Source organism: Mirounga leonina, unplaced genomic scaffold, assembly GCF_011800145.1.
Source record: "Mirounga leonina isolate KUSES-001 unplaced genomic scaffold, KU_Mleo_1.0 Mir_151, whole genome shotgun sequence".
NCBI lineage: Eukaryota > Metazoa > Chordata > Mammalia > Carnivora > Phocidae > Mirounga > Mirounga leonina.
In genome coordinates, this window is record NW_023270377.1 from 43,044,014 (window position 1) to 43,068,904 (window position 24,891).

The 24,891-nt window shown below is 41.1% G+C and overlaps 1 protein-coding gene and 1 long non-coding RNA gene across 4 annotated transcripts in view; one reads left to right on the forward strand and one right to left on the reverse strand.

Moving 5' to 3' along the window:
• MFSD6 (major facilitator superfamily domain containing 6) overlaps nt 1-20,936 on the reverse strand; it is a 68,881-nt gene extending 47,945 nt beyond the window's left edge. The window contains exon 1 of one of the 3 annotated variants that reach the window (XM_035007512.1): nt 20,859-20,936. The gene's annotated coding sequence lies outside the window, so the exon portion shown is untranslated. Of the gene's footprint in view, nt 1-4,643; nt 4,671-20,259; nt 20,738-20,858 lie in introns of those variants that run through there. The other 2 variants (XM_035007510.1, XM_035007511.1) reach the window with 2 other exon arrangements.
• On the forward strand, nt 20,657-24,662 carry LOC118012212. Its single transcript, XR_004679643.1, has 3 exons — nt 20,657-20,734; nt 21,503-21,678; nt 23,069-24,662. It is a non-coding gene; the product is annotated as an uncharacterized LOC118012212 (long non-coding RNA).
• The last annotated feature ends 229 nt before the right edge of the window (nt 24,663-24,891 follow it).

Here is a 24,891-nt window from a genome sequence, read left to right on the forward strand (position 1 = left end):
TATTACTCAGGATCCTTCAAAGAAGTCTCACGGTTGGCCATATTAGGTTGAAGTGCAAATAAGTGTGTGTGTGTGTGTGTGTGTGTGTAGAGGTGGGGAGGGGAGGCTGCTGCTAATGGAGTTGACTGAAAGTCTGAACTCCAATGAAAAACACTCAATCCCCTTCTCTACTCCATATAGCTAACCAGACAACTAGAGGTTTTTCCCCTCGGGAGAGAATAAAACTGAGGTTCTCCTGTCGTACAGAAACAGCTGGAGCTGAGAGTAGGGGTACCAGACTGAAAACAGGGCATTAAGTGCACACATACATACTGATTCCAAGCCTTAGCCCTAACCCCAAACCCCCATCCAACTTCCCTCACAAGGTTTCCAGAGGCTGGCAAGGTTATCATCCTCCAGGCAGGAAACTGGAAGGTTCTTCTCTGAGGATCCTGACACTGAAGCCTCCCCCACTAAACAACCCACCAAATCACTCTACATGGAAGTTCGGAGTCATCAAGCCCTGCCACTAAATATGAGCAGTCATCCACAATTGTAAGACATTTGAAGAAAGTACCTTACATGAAAGAACCAAAAGAAACAGAAAAAAAAAATCAACATGGAGAAAACAGAAGCTATGTGAGGAGGAAAATATTTCCTAAATATATTAATTTCAGAAATAGGAAAAGAAATGCAACTATGAAACAAAAATAATACATATTTTTCAAGAAGAAGGAGGATGAAGGGGAATAAAAGGAATGCTTGAATGAAAAGTTATGGAAATTTTTTGTGGAAAAAAGAGCATACATGATAAGGGATGATGTAAAAAAATTTAAGGCAACTACTTAGAAAAAAGAACAACAACAACAATAAACAGATCCTCTACTTCACATGACACACAAAAATCAATTCCAAATGGAATGTAAACACAGAAAAAGATCTTGAAGATCTTAGGATAGAAAGAGACTATTAAATAGGATATAAAAGTGCTAAGCATTAAGGAAGAAAAAATAAATTGGACTACACTAAAATTAAAAACTTCTTTTCATAAAAAGGCAACATTAAAGATGGAAATGTCAAGCCAAAGAGTAAAATAAGGTATTCTGGTGAGGATGAATATTCTATATATCTAACAAAAGAATGTATCCAGATATATAGAGAATTCTTAAAAATCTATAGAAAGATGTCAGGTAATCTAATAGGAAAAATGAGTAAAAGACTTGAACAGTCACTTCACAAAAGAGCTTAGGCAAGTGGCAAATAAATATATAAAAAGATGCTCAACTTGATTCAAGTGAGCAGTAAAAGCAAATTAAAACAATGCAATAATACAACATATTCCCAAAATGGCTAAAATAAATAGGACAGATAATACCAAGTGTTGATGAGGATGTAGAGCAACTGGACCTCTCAGAGGTTGCTGATTGGAATGTAAATTGATACACTACTTTGATAACTGTTTGGGAATAGCTATCAAACCTGAAGGTTTACCTGATGACAACTCCTCGATATATATTAAATAGTAGTGTATTCACCAAATGACATCTACAAAAATGTTCACAGCAGAACAATTTTAATAGCTCAAAACTGGGAACAACCTCTCTATAGCAGAATACATAAACTATGTTATATTCATATCATAAAATACTGTACAGCAGTAAAAATGAACAATTACAGTTTCATGCAATGACACGGATGAATCTCACAAACATAATATGGACTGAGAAAAGCAAGAAGCAGAAGAGCACATACCATATGACTCCATTTATATAGTTACAAAAGCAAGCAAAACTAATTTATGGTATTAAAAGTCAGGGTAGATTTTGCTTCCAAAGAGATTAAGTAGACACAATTTTTCCTACTGCTCTGCTAAGTACAACTAAAAATCTTGGGGATTATATATAAAGCAAATACAGAAGACTCTGAAAGGTAGATAGAAGAAGGCAGACCAGCTAGGGACCTTGGTACCCAAAGAACAACATAGGGATGAATGGGGCTAAAGAACTTGGAAATACCAATGACTGCAAACCAAAAAACAAACAAACAAACAACAACAAAAAAAGCAAAACAAAAATCCCACAAAGCCCTCTCTGGCTAAAGGATGAGGAAAAACGCAGCCTAGAAAAACAGAAAACTTTAGATAATAACAGCTGTACTCCAGCCAAATACCACAGAGTGGGATTTGGTGTTGGGGGGTAATGTGTCTTGACTCCCACCCCCACCAGCAAAGGCTACAGGGGAAGCCTAGACTTCCACACTCACCAGGCTATAACAGGGCACCCCAACCCCTAAGCTGAGGTGGTATCAGAGAACGCCAAGTAGGGAGCTGGGACTTCCGTCACTGCTAGGTGGTAATGAGGCCATGTCGTCAAGACATCATTAGTGAGGAACACTGGGGGATCCTGGACTTAAATCTCCACCTGTTAGTAACAAGACATCCCTACCTTTCCACCCCAGGGTGGTGTCAGAAGCGGCCCAGTAGAGACTCATGACTTTTGCCACCACCCAGCAGTAACAAGATTCCTCTCCTCACCGCTACCGTGGTATCAGTGGAAACCACATAGGGAGCAGTAATGAGGCACTCCTATTTCTCCCATCCAGGGAAGTATCAGTGGATAGCTAATGGTGAGCCAGAAGACCCATCGGTACTTCGCAGTAACAAGGAGCTCCTTCACCCTCACGTGTCAAGAGAGGCTGAGTGGGGAACCTGGACTTCAACCTCCATCTAGCTGTAATGAGGCAATATCTCCAATTCCCCTGCTAGAGCATGTCAGAAGAATCCAGCTGGAACAGGAGGCTTAAATACGATCCAGAGTTGCATAACATAATACCCCAAATGTCCAAGTTTCAATAAAAATAATGCATACCAAGAACAAGTGAGACTTGAAAAAAATTCTTCAAAAAGCAAGATAAAAAGAAAAGACAGATGAAAGTTGAAGCACAGAAACAGAATGTCCCAGCAAGAGGGTGCCTGGGTGGCTCAGTCATTAAGCGTCTGCCTTCGGCTCGGGTCATGGTCCCAGGGTCCTGAGATCGAGTCCCACATTGGGCTCTCTGCTCCACAGGAAGCCTGCTTCTCCCTCTCCCACTCCCCCTGCTTGTGTTCCTGCTCTCGCGATGTCTTTCTCTGTCAAATAAATAAATAAAATCTTAAAAAAAAGAAATATAATACATAAAGAGACTTAATACATAAAGAGAAACAGCAAGAAATATAATACATAAAGAGAAACAAAATGGAAAGTTTAGAACTGGAAAAGATAATAGCCAAAATATAAAAAACTCAATGGATGGACCCTACAGCAGAATGGAGGAGAGAGGGAAAAATGAGCAAACTGAAAGACAGAATATGGAAATTATACAATGTGAACAACAGAGAAAATAGACTGGAAAAAAAATTAACAGAGCCTCAAGGACCTATGGGACTATAACTAAAGATTGAACATTCATGTCATCAGAGTCCTGGAAGGAGAAGAAAAGGGCAAGGCTGAAGTACTCAAAGAAATAAAAGCTGAAAACTTCTCAAATTGGCAAAAGATCCAGATTCAAGAAACTGAAAGCACCCCAAACAAGAGAAACTCACACCAAGACACATCATAGTCAAACTTGAAACCGAAAACAAAAGAAAAAAATCTTGAGAGCAGTGAGACAGGACTTACAACTTACCAATACAGGAAAAACAATTCAAATGATAGCACACATCTCATCAGAAACCACGTACACCAGAAGAAAGTGGCATAATATAAGAACTGTCAAACCAGAATCTTATATCCGTAAGAAAGTCCCAAGACCAGAAAGCTACAGAACAATATCCCTTATAAACACAGACTCAAAAATCCTTAACAAAATATTAGAAAAGAAAATTTAGTAATATATAAGAACAGTACACTTTGACCAAGTGAGATCTATTCCAAGGATACAAGGCTGGTACAGTATTTGAAAACCAATCAGGGGCGCCCGGGTGGCTCAGTTGGTTAAGTGACTGCCTTCGGCTCAGGTCATGATCCTGGAGTCCCGGGATCAAGTCCCGCATCGGGCTCCCTGCTCAGCAGGGAGTCTGCTTCTCCCTCTGACCCTCTCCCCCTCATGCTCTCTCTCTCTCTCAAATAAATAAATAAAATCTTTAAAAAAAAAAAAAAAGAAAAAGAAAACCAATCAGTATAAATCCACCATATTACAAGCTAACGAGAAAAAGTATCATAATCCTATTAACTTATGCAGAAAAAGATTCTGACAAAATTAAACACTCATTTCATGAAAAGTCTCAGAAAAATAGGAATAGAGAGAAACCTCCTCAATTAGATAAAGATCATCTACAAAAACCTACAGGTAACATTACACTTAGTGGTGAAAGACTGAATGCTTTCTCTCTAAGATAGGGAACAAAGCAAGACCATCGGTCTTACCACTCTTATGCAACATAGTGTTGGAAGCTCTAGCCATTTTAGTAAGGACAAAAAAGAAAACAAAAGGTGTACAGATTAAAAAGAAAGAAAGAAATGGTGTCTATTTGCAGATGACATGATTGTGTAGGAAATCCCAAGAAATCTACAAAATCTTCTGGAAAGAAGAAATATTTAAATATAAATTAATGCAAAGGACTATATGCTGAAAACTACAAGATGCTGATGAAAGAAATAAAAATCTAAATAAATGGAGAGGGGCACCTGGTTGGCTCAGTCGGTTAAGCATCTGACACTTCATCTCAGCTCAGGTCTTGATCTCAGGGTCATGAGTTCAAGCCCTGCACTGGACCCAGCGTGGAGCCCACTTAAAAGAAAAAAAAGAAGAGACATACCATATTCATGACTTGGAACATTCAACACAGCAAAGATTTCAATTTTCCTCAAATTTATACACAGGTTTAACACAATCCCTACCGAAATCTGAGCAAGATTTTTTTGTAGATATAGAGAACATTATTCCCTAGGAATAATCTATGAAAGAAAAGGGAACAGGAATAGCTAAAGCAATTTTGAAAAAGAAGATTTATTTCGGCTACAGGATAATCATGACTATGTGGCACTGGCAAAAGAAAAGACACACTGATCAAAGGAACAGAGCACAGAGCCCAGGAATAAAGCTATACAAATATGCCAAACTGATATTTCACAAAGATGCAAAAACAATTTAATGGAGGCAAGATAACCTTTTCAACAAATGGTGCTGGAGCAATTAGATATCAATAGGCAAAAAATGAACATCAACCTAAGTTTCACACCTTATATGAATATTAACTCAAAATGGGCATGGATCTAAACGTTAAATGTAAAACTACATTAACTTTCAGAAAAAAAACCTAGGAGAAAATCCTCAGACTCTAGTACTAGGCAAAGAGTTCTTAGACTTAACACCAAATGCATATTTCATAAAAGGAAAAACTGATAAATCAGACTTCATCAAAATTAAAAAATCTTATTCTGCAAAAATCTCTACTAAGAGGATGAAAAGACAAATTATAATAGGAGGAAATATTTGCAAGACACATTCAACAAATGACTAGTATCTAGAATATATAAAGAACTTCAAAACTCAACAGTAAAAAAAAAAAAAGTCCGAACAATCCAATTAGAAAATGGACCCAAGACATGAAAAGACATTTTATCAAAGAGGAGATACAGGATATATAGATGCAAATAAACATAGGAAAAGATGTTCCTTGTCATTAACCATTAGAGAAATGTAAATTTAATTAAAAACATACCACTACATGTGTGTAACAATGGCTAAAGTAAAAATAGTGACAACACCAAATTCTGATAAGGATAAGGAGAAACTAGATCACTCATACATTGCTGGTGGGGATATAAAATGGTACAGCTACTCTGGAAAGCAGTTTGGCAGTTTCTTAACAATCGAAACACATGACTACCATATGACCCAGCAATCGCATTTCTGGGCATTTATCTCAGAGAAATGAAAAAAATTTCACACAAAACCAACACAAATATTTATAGCAGCTTTATCTGTAGTACCCCCAACTGGAAAGAACCAGATGTCCTTCAGGGGACAAATGGTTCTACAAATTGTGGCACATCCATACCATGGAATATTACACAGCAATAAAAGGGGACAAATAGATCTCCAGAGAACTGTAAAGAGTGAAAAAAGGCCAATCTTAAAAGATTATATACATATGATTCCATTCATGTATCATTCTTGGAATGACAACATTACCGAAATGGAGAACACAAAAGGGATTGAGAGGGGTTCCATACGGAGCAAAGGCAGGAGGAAAGTGGTGGTAGTCACAGAAGGGAGACGTGAGAAATTCAGGTGGTGATAAAATGTTCTATATCTTGACCATATCTGTGTCAGTATCCTGGTTGTGCTGTTGTACTCAAGTTTTGCAAGATGTTACCACTGGGGAAAAGTGCGCACAGGATACACGGGCTATCTGTATTATTTCTTACAACTGTATGTGAATCTACAGTTATCTCAAAACAGAAAGCTTAATTTTTAAAAGTAGTTCCCCTTGGGGAAGGTAGTGACTAGATGGGGTTCTAGGGTGCTGAGAATTTTAGGATTTTTTGATCTGGGTCTTTATCATATGGATGCATTCAATGTGTAAAAGCGTCACAAATTTATATATTTTTTTCAACAAAAATGAACTTAAGAACTTAAAATACAAAGAAGAAAAAAAGAAAAGAGGTGAAAGTAGGAAAGAAAGGACAAGGCAAATACTGGATCATCCAGAAAGTCAAGTATCTAAAAAATTGGAACTCCAAGAAGAGAAAGAATATTAAGAAAAGGAAATTTTTTAATCCAAAAAAATTTCTTAGAACTGAAAGCTATGAAATATCTGACTGAAATGACCCACTGAGTGCCCAACACAGAGAATAAAACAGACCCAAGCCAGAGCACATCATGAAGATTTCAGAACACTTGGACACACAGACGACGCCACAAATTTTCAGAGAAGAAAATGTGTCACATACTAGGGATCAGGAACCAGAGATGACTTCAGATTTCTCAGTGGGAGCTATGGCGAGCCAAATCACTATTCAAGTTTATAGGTAAAATAAAGACATTTTACCTACGTAATTTCTCAAAAAAACATACCTCTTGTGTACCCTTTCTCAGGTTGTGTGCCACCAAAACAAGGGACTAAATCAAGAGAGAGTAAGACAGAGGATACAGGACATAAAAGACCTGATGTGGGAGAGAGGCAAAGGGACACAGGCACGCTGGTGACTGGAGGTCCCGGCGTGACAGCTACGGGCCAGACACACAGGGCAGCGGGTCTAGCAGGGGGCAGGTCTGAAGGCCCCCAGACAGCCTTTATCAGCAAAATGACACTGACAGAGTAACAGTACATCTGAATGTCCCAAGAGGAAATTTAGATAATTGGTGAAGAGTTTAGGGCTGAATTAGTGGTCAGTACAGAGAAAGTTAAGTAAGCAAAACATTACAAGAAAACGAAAAGTTGCACAGGAAAAGAAAAATAAGCATAGTTTACTGCATGTCTCAGCTGTAATCACACAGTCATACTAATGCAAATAAATAGTGACTACTGAACTCCAAAATTGCCACATCACCACATTGAGAAGATATGAAATGAGAAGGTTGAATAGGTATAGAGAGCTGGGGCAGGAAAGAAGAGTTAACTCCGTATCTCCCATAGTGAGAAGACAGTAGATAATGCCTACACTTAAAAATCAAGAGTTAAGAATACAAGCATTTTATTTAAAAATACACAGGTGAATATCAAAATGGTAGCCTAAAATGCAGAGGAAGGAGTTGCCTCTGATGGGAAATGAGCGATGGGGTAGAATCTGGTTGTTGTTTTACTTTTAAACGAGCTCTATAAAATTGTTCATCTTTAAAAAAAAAAAAAAAAACTTTGTACATGCCTATCTCTGCTTTAAAAAATAAAAATCAAAACTGAAAAAGAAATATGCAGTCATGTGAGCTTTATCTCTATAAAAGATAACAATTGAAACAGCTACCAGTACCCTTCTATCCCAGACTAAAAATAGTTTTCAGAATTGTACAGAATGAATTCTGACTATGAATTCCAATCAGGTGGGCTTTAATTAATTATCCTCCATAAATCAACCACTGAGTCTTTAACAAGTAGGTCACAGAAGGACACCAAGTCCTTTTAAAAAGGTATAAGTCTCTGATTTGTCCAAGTGATGCTGAGAACTGATGCCCAAATGCTAATTCAAAGCTGCAAAATACCTTACATTCGAATGTTGGATTTAAACCTTGTTGAGTGACTTTCTCCCAAACCATTCTTTCCTCACCATCTTATTCAAATGATTTTTGATTATCATAAGTTCATGCAAGGTTTCTCTTGCTCCATGAGTCCAGATGTTAAGTAGTTCTCTAAGTATCAACAAATGCAAAGTAGTTACTGGAATGTTCTTCTCCTATAATATTCAGTACCTTTGTATGAATGTCATATCCGTAAGAATATGAATTCTTAAGAATTTCAATTCTAAAAATATAAACAAAAACTTTTAGTTTCAATTCAGGACACTAATGTTTAGACTTAATATTTTCAGGGTTTATTTAGATTTTGAGGAAAAGGAACCAAAACAATCACATTTAAAACACAGTGACAAAATACAGTTCAACTACAGTCATCTGTATAATCACAGGATCAGGGACAAAAAGAAGCAAATGAACCAAAACAAACTCTGTATTTTAATAAAATTAAAATATGCCCCAAAGTACGGCATGCTTTGGCTGACTTAGATTACATTTAATTTGCCATAAGGATTGATAGAGCAAGTATAAAGAGCAGTAAAAATATTTATATGCTGGATGAAGTACTTAGTCTGTTTACAAACCAAGGAGAGGTATTGTTTATTAAGTAGTCTAACAACATGAACCCATTAAGCTAACATTTTATTTAAACCTCTGAGTCTTTTTTTTTTTTTAAAGATTTTTTAAAAAGAAACTTTTTTTTTTTTTAAAGATTTTATTTATTTATTTGAGACAGAGAGAATGAGAGACAGAGAGCATGAGAGGGAGGAGGGGGTCAGAGGGAGAAGCAGACTCCCTGCAGAGCAGGGAGCCCGATGTGGGACTCGATCCCGGGACTCCAGGATCATGACCTGAGCCGAAGGCAGTCGCTTAACCAACTGAGCCACCCAGGCGCCCTAAAAGAAACTTTTAAAAAGGAGAGAAGACATTACAAATCATACACAGAATTAAATTTATGAACTTCTCTGGGAAATCTCTACTATAGGTTTGCAGTTAATCCTACTTGGATAAGAAGGACTTTTATTTATTAGAAAAACAGAAAACTTTTCTCACCTAGCACTCTCTAATGATAGTAATCAACACCATTACCGTGAAAATATAACACAGCCTTTTAAAACCTGGAAAAACATTCTACCGGTACTTATACTGAGTCAATCAACTAGCAGGTATTTCTGAATTATTGATGACAGGTGATGAAATAATTCTTGTTAAAATTGATAGCTATCTTCATTATGCATTTAAATGGAAACTGCTCAAACATATATTGAGGTATCCACAAATATATGAGTATGGAAATGGATTCAGCTTTTCAGGGGGGGAAAAAAACCCTTAAACCTGAATATATCGTTTGGAATAATAATTGCCAAAGGTCAGATTTACAAACATAAAGTAGCAGCAACATAACTCTCAGTGATGGAGCGGAAACACAGAAAGGACAGTCCCCTCTTGGTACCATTTCCATCACAACTCGATATTGCCCAGAGACCAGTACTGAGGCTGCAAAATGGGAAAACCCACATTTTGAACCCTCAGAGCTAGCTCTACGTTGTCAACTGTTACTGACCCTTCTCCGTGCCTTTAAGCAATATGAGTCTCAGGGCAGGTCTCTACTGCTGCAATTTATTATCAGCAGACATAGAGAAACCCCTCTAAACAAGACTTAGAGTCCTGGTATTCAGCCACTACATTCTGGAACATTGAGTTCAACCCCCAGAATTTTCCAGAAAGAGCTTTCCTCAGAGGCTTAGCATTCAACGTCAATTCCAACAGATCTTTTCCCCGTAAGGATTGCCTTAGGATCTGCTAGACCTTTAGCCAATGTCATGAAAAAGAAACATAAGGTTGGTTTTATAACAGTTACACAAGCTACAAGGGCATTAAGGTCTATAGAGGTGAATGACTATTTTGGAATCTTCCTCTTCCTTTTGGAGCATTTTGACATGGCTCCTTTATGGCTAAACCAAATTGTAAAAGAGTCAAAACTGGTTCTAGTCCTGTCAGCCCAGCTTGATCCTCCAAGGTCCAGCTTGAGCCCTCCAGACACTCACTGCTTCCCACAGTTGCTACCAACATCATTCCACTTGGACGGAAACTCCTCCCACAACCTGCCATCCCTGTTATTCTTGGTGGACCTCTCCCAGGCTCATAGCAAAACCTGTCTGCTGGGAGACAAACTGATTCATACAGTGGCGAATACATACCTCGTGGTTGGCCATCTTGACAACATATTTATTTTCATAAGGGTTCAGTGGGGCTCTATTATTATCACAGTTATTACCAACTACAACACAACAACACTTGAGTAATATCTGCTACAGGTTTAAAATGTATTAACTCACTTAATCATCACAATAGTCCTCTGGGGTAAGATTACTTTCCCAACTTTACAATGAGGAAAATGAGCCACAGAGAAGGTAAATGATTAGCCCAAGGTCAGTAGGGAGCAAGAGGCTGAGCTGATGTTTAAATCCAGACAGTCTGTGCAGAGCCTATATCTCAAGGCATTGTGTAGCTACTAGACAGGGATGTCCAAAACGTGGTCTTGAGCCTCAAAGACTTGCTTTATAGTTGACAAGATAAACCCAAAACACAAGGAAGATTTCAATGACAGGTGACAAGAATAATGGAAGCTACGAAGCCCCGCATAATTAACAGGAAATATTACAGACAATGGGGTGCGTCTGGAGCTCAGAGCAGAGAGACCAAACTTCAGATAGACGTTAAGAGAATGAGGGACTTAACTTGAACCCCGAAAGATGTACAGGATTTGTCTTGGGCAAAGATGAATGGGAAAACTATTCCAGGATAGTGGAAAAGAAGGGATAACAGGAGACCCTTAAAGCGTTCATGTGGGGGCCTTCTACACTCTACGAAGGGGTCGCTGAGTAGGGGATGTGAGACTGGCAGAGATTAGAATCCTGGCTCTGTCACTGACTAGTTCTGTGGCCTTGAGGAAGCTCCTTCTCTTAGTCTCCGCATCTACAAGATGAAGAATATAATAATACTTTTCCGTTAGGGTAGCTGGGGGGATGAAAAAGCATAATGCATGTTGAACTCTTAGCACAGCACCTGATATATAGTAAGAACTTGTTGGTATTATTCATTTTGAGCACAATAGAGAGCCATTGAAGAGAATTAAACAGAATACAATGGCCACATTTGTATTTTACGGAGATCATAGCTTCAGTGTGGAAAACAGAATAGCAATATTTTGCTACTGCAACCCCTAAGGATTTCCTAACATTTGATCTTTTATTTTAGTGTACTGGTCTCAACACTGATTATAAATACTAATATCCTGTGATAGAATTACTTTTTTTTCCCAAGATTTTATTATTTATTTGAGAGAAAGAGAGAGAAAGCACAAGTGGAGAGAGCGGCAAAGGGAGAGGAAGAGGCAGACTTCCTGCTGAGCAAGGAGCCTGAGAGGAGGGACTCAATCCCAGGACCCTGAGATCATGACCTGAGCCAAAGTCAGATGCTTAACTGACTGAGCCCAGGATCCAGGTGACCCTAGAATTACTTTAGATAGTACTCTATGAATTGCATTTAATGCAATCTTTTATAACATCTGGAAATAGAATCAACTTACAATATTCTCCTGACTCCTTTGATTACTCTCATACCTGAGCTGTGGTAAGACTTGTGGATAATTTTATTGCTTTTTTTTTTATAGGCATTTCCTGTCTTCCCAACTAGATTATAAACTCCTTGAATGGGGAATCTAGTACTTAGCATATTGCCCTTTACTCTTGTAAACTCACAATAAAGATTATTTTTGACAAGCACCTGATAGCAACATATATATACATATATATACACACACGTGTGTGTGTGTGTGTGTGTGTGTATATATATATATATATATACATATATATAGTATTTTGCTAAAGTTTAATGTGACAGAGATTAATTTTAGGAAGTGCAGAGAGGAGTTCCAGATGCTCTCCTGGCTTTGACAAATCAGTGCCTCTTTGAGCCTCCCTTTATTCATTGTGAAATGGGGATCAAAATATGAACCCAAGTCAACTAACCCACAGAGGGATTCTAAGGCTTAAATGAAATAATGTATGAAAAAGCATTTTTCTTTTTTTTTCTTAAAGATTGATTTATTTACTTTAGAGAGAGCAAAAGCAAGACTAAATTTATGTTCACATCCATTTCCACGTCCTCAGCCTCATTTTTTCTTGGGGGGGTGCAGGGGTGTGGGGCAGGGAGAAGAAGCACACTGGCTCACTAGAGAACATTGTTCATTAGGGACTGGAATGATAATTAGGTATCTCCAGGCCAGAAATACCTATTCATTTAAAATAGAGCCACCTGTAGGAACATTTTAATTATATTTGTAACATAATAAATGCGAAAGATAGGAGCTGAAATCCTACCGTATTTCCCTTCATACTGCTAAGAGAGTGAAAGGAACAAGTTATTCTCATCTCTTAAGGGTGTGGTTGTGAGGGAGGAAATAGTCTTTAATCCTAAATGTGGCTTTAGCAAAAAGCCAAGTGGATTTTCACTTTCACTTTGTGGAAGACACAACTAAATATAATTCAAAAATCAGTTGTTTAGATCCTTAGACTTTATCAATCATCATGGAAGCAAATTCCTATTTATTTGTTTTAGGTTTCTGATTAAGTGTTGTGCCAGGAGCTTACAGCATAAATGTGGAGCAGGCCCCAGAACCTTGTTTCCTTCTACGCCTTTATTTAACTTCCTGCCTTAAAACAAGCCCAGTGTGAGGAGTAAGTAACAGTTCAAATTACAACATGAACAGAATGGTTTTTTTTTTAAAAGATATTTTGATCATGTGAGCTTCTCCAACAACAACGAAATCCAGTGGATGTTTGAGATGGGGTGAGAGTCACTGGACAAGCTGCTGCTCACACTCTGCGTTTATTTGTCAGGAAGGAGACTGGAGGGCTTGAAGGGGCTGGCCGGGCCACAGGACCTTTGTACATACAGACCCAAAGCACAGACAACGAGCAATAGCCAGAAAGGGCAAGGAAACTGTCGGTTGAGGATAACCGAACTGATGAATAGGCTGTGCTTCCAATATTCATTGTACTTCGACTGCGGAAGCTTAGAAACCAGTTCCCTCTGAACTAATACCTAAGCGGTGGAAATGCCCAGATTACTGAAGCAGAGTGCTGGAAGAACCAAAAGTTAGAGCGCCTAACTTTTATTTATTTATTTATTTAAAGATTTTATTTTTAAGTAATCTCTACACCCAATGTAGGCCTCAAACTCACAACCCAGAGATCAAGAGTCGCGTGCTCCACCAACTGAACCAGCCAGGCACCCCCAGAGTGCATAACTTTTAAATGAGAGGAAATTCTCTTTTTCAGTCTGGAATGTCAGCAACATGTCTCCCAAGACAGGCCCATCCAGAGCATTCCTACTCACTCCCCTCTAGGCACAGCAGTGGGCATGGGAGCCCAGCCACTTGCGTCCTCCAGAGCAACAGTTCCAACCTGTGGGAGCCATGGAGTCTTTGCCAGAAGTCTTTGAAAGCACTAAATACATGTGTCGCACATAAAAGCGGTCCACTCATTTTCAAACGTTAATGTAATTCTTTGAGCTTTCTGTCCTGCGTTCTCAGATAGCGGGCCCTATGAGCACAACTCTTCATGTGAAAGTCTGGAAAATCTATTCGCATTGAAATGGTGTCTTCAGACCCCTTCCAGGTAACAGAAGAGGTGCAGGGTTAGAGGAGAGAGAAAGAGGGCAGGCTGCAGCCCGGTCAGCGCCAGCCTGGCCCCAGGGGACCTGGCTATTGCAGCCAGTCAACACTTACCTTTTGAAGACTCCACGGTCAAATGATTTACTGTTTTAATGAATATAAATGCAATCTTTATTTCTCTGGCAAGAAGGCAACATGGAAAATCTTAGACCTATCTTTCCAAAGCATGAAACAAAAGGTTTTTAAAAGGTTGATACTGAAAGAAGCGACTTGCTTAAGGTTTTAGAGAAAGATTTTCCCCAATAAATTTTTGCTTGCTCTACTTGAGCAGCAATTTATAGAGAAGATACATCAGTAAAAACAAAAAAAGACTAATTACAATTCTATTAAAATGCTTTTTGGTTTATTTTTAAACCTGGTTATGTGAATCTGTTTTATACATAAAGACGCATTTTTTTTTTCCCAAATCTTTTCAGAAAAGGGCTGACTCAGGTAAATATATTAGTTCAAGATCTAAAAATACTAGGAACACAGGAAAAGCCGACTATGGAAAAATAAGAATTATAAGGAGAAATAAAAACACAATTCCAGGTATTAGTAATAAAAGATTACGTTAGAGCGCTTATGTGCACACGGGCATACATTTGTAAAATAATGTGATATTTATAATGTGTTGTTGATGAAAGCTTATTCAATAAAAGACTGGTGTTATTACCTGGATGTTCTGACCTCTTTTAAGACACTGAGGAAGTTAAGAGGGTTAAAGAAAGTACAATCTACCCATAAGACAAGGCATTTTAAACAGAAATTTATAGGTGCTCAGACAAATCTTTTGTGAATTTATAATTTAGATCAAAATACAGACCTCAAGATTTAAAGTACATTTTTCTACAGACATGCAGCCACCATCTCTGATTTTTATTTACATCCCCTAAATGCTATCATCTAAAAAAATAATTTAAATCCTAAGCACATTCCAGTGTACATAATCTAAAATTGTTTCTTATACTGTTAGAACTCTGATAAATTGAGAGTTAACATGAGCTATCAATTTCTTTCAGGAAAAAACTGATTACCTAGCCCATTAAAGTAAAAATACATACATGCCATACCAATACTTTTGAAAATGAAAATATTCATTCATTACCAGGATGAAGACTGATAGGGACTCTCATTAACTGAGAAAAGTATAACCTTTCTAGAATGCAATGATTTAAGTGTAAGGATGTTCATTTCAGTACTTTTCATAATAATCAAAACTGAAACATATGAAGCAATCAGTTAAGAGGAGTAGTTAAATAAATTACGGTATATCCAATGAGAGCAAAATAGAACTTAATAGAGTGGAATTAATAGAATATGGAGAAATGCTTATGATCTATGTATGCATCACATTAAGTGAAAAAAAGCAGGACACAAACCCTTATGTACTGTAAAAGTTTATACTTATAAGTTTATGTACTTCATATGAAATATGTTTTAGAAAAAAACTTGAAGAAAATAGTAACAAAATGTTAGTAGGGCTATCTCTGAGAAGTTAGGAGTTACTTAAATTTTTTTTCCTTATACTTTGCTGGATTTTCCTTCAGTGAGCATTTATCACTTTTAAAATACAAAAGAGGCATTATTTTAAAAACAAGGAATTTGATGGGGTGCCCGGGTTGCTCAGTTGGTTAAACGGTTAAGAGGCTGCCTTCGGCTCAGGTCATGATCCCAGGGTCCTGGGATCCAGCCCCGGGGTTGTGTCAGGCTCCCTGCTCAGTGGGGAGCCTGCTTCTCCCTCTCCCTCTGCTGATGCTCACTCTCTCTCTCAAATAAATAAATAAATAAAATCTTAAAAAAATTAAAAAACAAGGCATTTGAGTTTCAATCAGGACACCCTTGATCCTGGAGTTCCTGAAAAGTCACAAGGAGTTGCTAAATTGAAGTCTGCTTCTACTTGGGCTGATCCCGCTTACTGGTAGAGACAACTGAAAAGGCCTGCTACAAGGGCTTTGAGATACCCTTAAAAGATTTTGTATCTTCAGGATAGCAAGATGGAGATTCCTCAAAAAATTAAAAATGGAATTACCACAGGATCCAGTAATTCCATTGCTGGGTGTTTACCCAAAGAAAATGAAAACACAGATTCAAAAAGATATATGCATCTCTGTGTTTACTGCAGCATTACAATAGCCAAGTTATAGAAGCAACCCACGTGTCCACTGACAAATGAATGGATAAGGAAGAGGTGGTGTATATACATGCAACGGAATACTACTCAGCCGTTAAAAAGAATGATATTTTGCCAATCGCAACAACATGGATGGACCTAGAGGGTATTATGTTAAGTGAAGTCAGACAAGAAGACAAATACCATATGATTTCACTTACATGTGGAATCTAAAAAACAAAATGAATGAACAAACAAAAAAGTAGAATCAGACTCATAAATACAGAGAACTGGTGGTTGCCATGGTGAAGTTGAGGGATGGACAAAATAGGTAAAGGGGATTAAGAGGTACAAACTTCCAGTTAATTCATGGTGATGAAAGTACAGCATAGGGAATATAGTCAATAATATTGCAACAACTTTGTAGGGTAACACATGGTAACTAACACTGCGGTAACCATTGCATAATTTATAAATTGTTGAATCACTATGTTATATACCTGAAACTAATGTAACATTGTATGTCAACTATACTTTAATAAAAAATAATTTTAAAAAAGATGTCACACCTTCAAAATATAGGGAACCTGATTATACAACGAATAAAATTAAAATGTGTGTCATTTTTACCCTCTGAGAGTATAACAATAAAATCTTTTATTCAAACTCCCTCATACTGGTGAATTTGGGTTTCATTTGTTCATTAAACACAGTTCTGCAGAACTTATTTTGAAAGAGAATTAAGAAGGTACTCCATATTAGGCGCAAAAGTTTGACCACGCTGGACCAGATCAGTGTATTTCATTAAATCATAGATGGCGTGCCTGTCACTTTGTATGGTTCTGCTTTATGTTTAGTGTAGGGGCTTCAGACTTCGCTCTGTTAAGAGAGGCCTTGGGCCCAAGTGTGTTCTCTCTTAATCTTTTCCCTAAAAGTACCCAGCGCAGTTATGAGACAAGAATTTGCCACATGGCTCACAGGGACCCGCTCCTCCACTGTTCCGGGGTTGCAGAGTTCCTCTGCTGCTTGGCACCCCACGGGCAGCAGGGCCCACGCTGAAGCAGCTTGTGGAAGGCAGAGGGCACCTGTTTGTGCAGTGGAGGTCTCTCTACATAGCCACTCAGGCAGCTTACTACCACACCAGGCTCCTTACTCCCTTCCCCTTGGCACAATTAACCTATAAATCAGGCTTGTTGAGACAACATCAGTTCCTCTTTCCAGTTCTCCTTTTATCCTCAACAAAGCCACACCACAGCTCCCTCTGGCCACTGCTGACTCATGAGGGCCAGACTCCCACTCTCCGCCGTTTCCACTCCTGGTCTCGGATCAAAATGTTTCCTCAGAGTTATTCAAAATTGGACTTCCCTGTTTTCTATTTGCAACATGTTCCCTAGATTTGTCTTCCCTTCTCAAACACATGTGAGAACAAATGTCAAAAAAAGGTGTCTCAGCCCTCCTTTACTCAATCCTCTTTCATCCCTCTGGAATATGGGTTTTTCTCAGAGCCTAGATTTCATTCCATCTGCTCCACCCCCCCCCCCCGAGCCTAAAATGCAGCAGGACCACCAGGGCATAAGGTAATACAGTGTTCTCATTCACATCTCCAAGCCTCAAAAATCCCTTCAACACAATCTGCACATCCCCTGCTCAGCCGCATTTACATTACATTGGACCAAGGCAGATGGAGGCTACTTTTAATACAACACTCTGGGTAGTTTTTGTTGGTGCTGAGGTGGGGGTGTGGGCGTGCTTGGGAGCTACTTAGACCCACAAACTAGCAAGGTGAGTTGCAATATCTATAGCAAATACATACTGATATATAGGCTCAAGGTTTAGGTGTTTCACATTTAGCTTATTTAGTTTTGGCTTGGTTTTCTCTTTGGGGCTCTGCCCCAGTAAATCATTGTGTGTTTTTTTTGTTGTTGTTGTTGTTTTTTAAGATTTTATTTATTTATTTGACAGAGACAAAGCGAGAGAGGGAACGCCAGCAGGGGGAGTGGGAGAGGGAGAAGCAGGCTTCCCGCAGAGCAGGGAGCCCGATGCGGGGCTCGATCCCAGGACCCTGGGACCATGACCTGAGCCGAAGGCAGAGGCTTAACGACTGAGCCACCGAGGCGCCCCCAGTAAATCATTGTTTTAACAAATGACTCATAGTTTCCAAAAGCTTCCTGGCCAACTAAATTAAGATAGTGCCATTTTACAAAACAGTAAATAAGTGTCTTCTAAATATGGAGAAGGAAAACCGGCTAGGAAAGAAATGTTACTGAAATCAACAGGGCTAAGTACTACATAATGTGTCATTTGGGATTTAGGGAAACAAATCAGGCTGACACAGACCCTTAACAAGTCCAAACATAACTTCATAAGGAAAAAAGTAAAAGCACCCTCTTATCACCCCACCCCATCCTACTTCCTTCACGTAGCCAATGTCAACTGTTTGGGGACAACGAGGTGTATGTATACCGGCACACGTGTTTAGGTACATGCATGTAAAGCTCTGTTTCAATTTCCTCTTTTCACTTACTATATCTTGACTTTTCCCAAGACAAGGTACCAAAGCAGCTAACAGACATATTTACATTTATTGCCTATCTCCCTTTCCCTACAACGGGATTGCTAAATCAAGATTTCCTGAATATCGAAAAAAGGAAAGCCAAAAAAACCTGTCGGCCTAATACTAAATATGTCTTTGGTTATTTTCATTTTTCTTACACTTGCCTTCAGCCTAAAAATGGTGAGAACAAATGAGTATATATGCATTAATATGCACGCAATATAAATGTACAGATCATCTTACATAGATAAATGTTAACATATGTAATATATGTACACTGAAATGTAGTTAATTTTCAAAGTCAAAAAGCAAGGGAGGGCACCTGCGTAGTGGTGTGGCCCAATGGATCCCCAATAAGGAGGAACATCATGTGGAAATTTCCTAGGCTTTGCAGCCAGAGACATGGGGTCAAATCTAACTCCCCTTCTCACTGATTATGTGGTTTGTGTAAATTCCTTAACTCTTCTCAGCTTCCTTTTCATCATCCACAATGCTGGGGAAAAAACTTCTCTCACAGAGACTTAGAAATTAAGTGTGTAAGATGGTGTTTTGAACATAGTACTCAAAAAGTGCCTTATTACCGTCAACAATCCAGACAGACTGGGTGATCCAATACCTCATACCACCAAACAATCAAACCTTGCTGTTTTATCTTTATGTTTTAGTTTGCCTCATCTGTACACAAACAGAAAGGGCCTTAGAAATAAATTATTGTAAACATGCTTAGTAGCTTTAACACATTATTGAAATGTGATCCTCTCTCCTACTCACCCAGTGTCTTACACCAGGCTCAACAGCAATGTCCCAGCCTCCTCCTAAGCAATCCTAAATTTTACTTGCAACTTGCGATAAACACAAGCCATCTGGCTACCTAAATAAATGAAAATATCCTGCATGTCTGCTAATGGCCAGCTGCTTAAAGTGTCAAAAGCCAATCTTACCATTGACTACGGTTCCTATCCTCTCCCTTTACTTAGCAAGGCCATCCATACGCCTTTAGTTAGTTCCCCATGTCTTGGGGAAGGGATGCTCTGCAGACACCAGGAATCTACTAAATACACATCTGTTGTTGGTCAACTGTTTGTCCACCCACCCCCTTATATTTCTCTATATTGAAGAGGTTAGATTTTCACAAAATCCTGAACTTCTAGAACAAATAAGGGGAAACTTGGCTACCATACTATCCAACCATCCCCTTTTACATATGAGAGGACTGAGGTTGAGGAAGGTGTGACATGCCCAAGGACACGCAACTATTTGGACACCAACTGTTATTAGAACCTCAACTTTTTAAGGTTCTTTCCTACAACTATTAGGCAAGGTTTTATCTGTTCCAGGAGCTCTGTAAGGTGTTTATTGAATATTTTTGGATGAAAAGGAAATGCCTGTGGTTGTGAATGTGTGTGGGAGAGGTAAAATGCACCGTGTGCCTGCCTTACGGGTAATTAATCCACCTGTCTGCGAGGCGAAGAGAGAAATGAGGGGTAAGTTGCGTTTGAAATTTTTCACCTTCCTACTTAAAATTACAGGGGGGTGGGGAATAAATAGGACCCAGAAAGGCTAGTACCCCCATTAGTATCTCAAAAAAGCTCTAGGGACATGTTAGACCATGTTAGGCTTCAGTTAAGAAGCACAAGGCGGTAGCAGGCATGGGGGTAAAGGTAATTCTTCGCATTTATTCACCTGGGGAATCAGACGCTGTCAGTTTCCTTCTTTTGGCACACGAGTGGTCATGTTCTTGTCACTGGGGCTGGCTGCAGGTTCTCGCTTCCCCCTTGCCCTCCCCGAGGATGTTTATGGCAAGGGCGCCAGGCAAGCTGGGCAGAGAAGGGCCTGGACGTGGGGGCCCAGCCCTCTCCCGGCACCGGCACCCCCACCCCCACCCCTGCAGCTGCCAGAGCCGGGCGAGGGCTCCCTCGGGCAGCGCCTTTGTTTTCCCTACCCCAGTTACGTTTGCGGAAGTGCTGCCCGCGTCGGGCGCGCCGGGGGTGCCGGCTGCAGCCTCCCCAGCGCCCCATAAAGATGACAGCCGACACAGAAGCCGAGGGGAGGGAGGGAGGAAGGGAGGGAGCGGCGGACGAGCCGGGCTGGGAGCAGAGACGCCCACACCTGCTCGCCCCGGGAGCCGCGCCTCTGAGAAAGCCCCCCCCGACAGCAGGTGTGCGCGCCGGAGGGGCTCCCCGCCCTCTGGGCCGGCCGCCCCCGCAGGGGAAGCTCGGGCGGGGCTGCCGCGCCGCCCCCCGCCGAGCGCCCCCCTCCCCGCGCGCCGGGCCCGGACTCACCTGCTGCGGGCGGCGCTGGCGCTCAGCTGCGCCGGGCGCGGGGAGCCTTCTCCGCCCGGCGCGGGGCGGCGGCGCGGGGCGCCGGGGCGGCGGCTGTCGGGGCGGCGCGCACCATCTCCGGCGGGTCGCTGGCTCCTCGGGGGCTGCGGCGGGCGGGGCACGGCCGAGGGATGCGTGCCGACTGGGGCGACCCGCAGCGGCGAACCGAGCGCACCCGCCGGCGCGACCTCCTCTTTCCCCCGGCCCGGTGGCCTCCGCCGCTCGCTACCGGCTGGACCCGTTTCAGGGCTGAGCGCCGAGGACCCGCCGCCAGGTGCAGCGCTCCGCCTCCTGCGGCGGCGGCGGATGCGTCGGCGGCCGCTCGTCCCGGCCTCCCGCCCGCGCCGGCGGCCCCGGGGGACCCCCGGAACCGGCCCTGCGGGCGAAGCGCGCGGAGGAGGGGAGAGCGGACCGCGGTTGTGTCCCCGCACCCGAGCCGACCCCACCCCACCCGGCTCCCTCCGCAGGCTAGTGATGCAGGCCTAGCCGCCGGGGGAGGGTGCGGGGAGTAGATGGCCGCCTGCTTGGGAATCATCACCATCGTCATTTATTAAGCGCTTATTAAGTGCAAACACAACGCTGACGCTCTTAACGAATTGTCTCAGCGCCTCTAGCCCTGACCTTGGCCGACTGTCCTCAGTTGACCAGGGAGAGAGGAAGGGGCCAGTGGACGGAGGCAAACAGTGGGGTTTCAGGACTCACCGGGGAAGGATACACCGAAGCTAAATCAGCCTTTCAAATTGGGAAGGTGCTACTGAGTATCTGGCGCGTCGCTGAAGAGGTAACCTTGTGTGTCGCACTAAGAACGTAATGAAAGTTGTATTTCTGGTTCGACGCGATGAGAAGGTGGGGAGAGTGCAGTTGGTTGTAAAAGGTAGCATTCCCTCAGTGATTGTGCGCCTGTGATGGGCTCTGGGGGTGCAGCATACTGTTCTCAGGGAGCTTATGGTCCTGTTCAGGCAATAACAACAACAGTAATAATTACAGTGAACATTTAGGAACATATCTTATATATGAAACACTGTTTAAGGGCCATTTAACGTTACCATAATCCTAAAGGTACAATAATATTATTCCCATTTTACAACTGATAAAACCGAGGCTGAAAATTAATGTGACCTCTCCAAAATTACTAAATAATAAAAGGAAGTCTTTTTTTATATCCAGGATTTAAGCTCTTAACCCCGAAATCATATTGATGAGAATTTTATAGGCCCTGAAGCTTTAGGATTTGAGGTTCCCTCTTTAGGAAAAATAAAACAAAATTAGGAACACAAAGTCACTATCGGCCCCCTCTCCCCGCGAAGGCCAGGAAGGGTCCCAGAAGCTTAAACTACATTAGCCTCATGCTAAATCCAGTTGCAATACTTTTGCAGAAAAGTAAAAACAAAGGCAGTGAACGCTAAAATTTCAAATGAAAGAGATTAGGTGGATTGTTAGAGATTTTGGTCTAGCGTGGCTTCCTACTACCTTATTGGAACTGACTGCTCACAAGTACCAAGTTGGTAGCTGTCATAATAGAATCATCATTCTTTTCTGTCCAGCTATTAAAGAAGCAACCTTAAAAAAAAAAAAAAAAGGTCTAACATAGCTCAAATCCTCTCCTGCATACAGGAGAGGAAGGAGAGCAGGAAGAAATTGGAGGAAAAAAGGTAGCTCTTAGACTACAGAAGCTCAAAGGTGGCTCCATGTTGAATAATGAGGCTGAAGCACCCTAGAGATTTAAGCTGGTGTTTCTGCTTCAGATAGGACAGGGTAGCCTCAAGGGTCAGCGTAGCACAAAATGTTTTCACTGGCCTCGTTAGGGCAGGAATCTTTTCCTGGCAGCCCCTTCCCTTTTCAGTAGAACTAAGGAGAAGATGCGCACATGCACCAAAGAAAAGAGATCTGCCACTCCTGCATCTCCCTACCCCCGTGAGGTAATTTGGGGGTGTGGTGGTTAGCCCCCCAACATACTGCCAGGCTGGCTATCCCAGAGGTCACCCCACAGAGAGGCACAAAAACAAAATTAAGAGGTTGAGATCTCATGCTTTTTGAATCAATGTACAATACAGGGGAAGAAGAGAGGGTAGATGAACACACTTGGGAGAGGGTATAAGTGGGTGGTATATGTTATGAAATATGAATAGAACCTGGGCCTTTCTCTCCCTCTCCCTCTCTCCTTGATTCAGCCTTCCTTGTGTCGTCGGTGTGGGGACAAGGACCAGAAGTGAGGTGGAACCAGGGGACTTGACAGATAGGCGATGCCGGGGACCAGAGCCAACACATGCTTTCTCTGCTGAGACGTGGGAACCAGGATGCCTGGCTCTAGTTCTAGCTCACCAGTTAGGCTGATGAGTAGCTATGGATTTTATCTGCGTTTCTCAGGCAAAGAACTAATGGAGGCTGGGTAGATGTCACCAGTGAGTAGCCAGTTTAACCTTTTAACCATTTTATTATTCCTAATACTGAGTGTCTCACGTTCTTCATGAATATTTACACATCAAACATATTCGGTGCATACTCAGACCTTTCAGCCCTTCCTCTATGTTCGGCTCACATACAGACTACTTTGTCTCCCCAGCTACCGGCTTCTACTTTAATTTTGTATTTCCTCCTTATGATGTTTGTTTCTCTTATTTCCTTTGGCAGACTTTATTATTCTAAAATAACAAAACAAACACATTACAATATGTAATAATGATAATAACAGCAATAGCTAACACTTAAGAGGACTTATCCTGGGCAGGGCACTTTGCATATATGTATTTATTCATTTAATTCTCTCAACAATCAGATGCAAGTAGGTACTGTTCCTACCCCATTTTACAAGTGAGAAACCTGGTGCGCATCAAAGTTAAGTAACTTGACTGGGATCACACCACTAAGTGGTAGAATCCACATTCAAGCCAAGGTAGTCTAGCATCAGGGCTCTGGCTCTGAACCAGTCCTTCTTCCTCGATCTTAGAAATACTTAGAAACATCTATATTCCCACACAGAAGGGTGGGGATTTTACTTTTATGCAAATGGTGTCATCTGCTTTTCTCTGTCTACCCGTTAGCGACATTGGACGCAACAGGAGTTCCCCCTTAGCAGTGGTGTTGCTCTCCTGAGTTTCCATTACTGGAGGTCAACCGAGGTCTGGAAGCGGATGATCCCCCTTAACAGGTATGTCACAGCGCCTATGTTGTTCACCTCACTTCATCTCATCACTGAGACATTTCATCATCTCCCCTCATCAGAAGGAGAAGGGTGAGTACTATACAACAAGCTATTTTGAAAGAGAGACCACGTTCAGATAACTTTATTACAGTGTGTTGTTATAATTATTTTAGTACTAGTTAATGTTGTTGATCTCTTAGCTGTGCCTAATGTATGAATTAAACTTTATCATAAATTTGTATGTATGGGGTTTGGAACTTTCTGCAGTTTCAAGCATCCTCTCAGGGGCTCAAAATGTGTCCCCCATGGATAAGGGAGGACTGCTATATTGTCCCTTCCTTGAAACTCTCCTTTCCTCTGACGTATGTGACCCACAAGCCCTGGGTTTTTCTTTTCCTCTTTGGCCCTTGTATACTCCACTTGGCTTTTGTTCTAGGCCTTTCTCTCTTCTAACTCTGTTTTTTCTGTGCTTGCTTTCACCTACTCCCTTCACTTCAGTCACAGAATGCTTGAGGAAACCCCCAAATCCCTCTCTCAGGGACACTTTCTCTTGAGTGCCAGATCCATAGGTCAATTGTCCAGTTGGTTGTTTCACAGGCCCTGAGTCCCACATGAGCCCCTCATTAGCTTCTGCCCCTCCCCCACTCAGTCTTACTTCTGGGTTCCCAAGTGGTCATCCGCCCAGTTGGTGCCCCCTTCGCCTTACCCACACACCCAGTGTATTAGTTCCTTGTTGCTGCTGTACCAAATTACTGTAGACGTAGCAGATCAAAACAACACAAATTTACTACCCAGAAGTCTGAAGTCCAAAATGGGTGTTATTGGACTAAAATCAAGGTGTCTTCAAGTGTC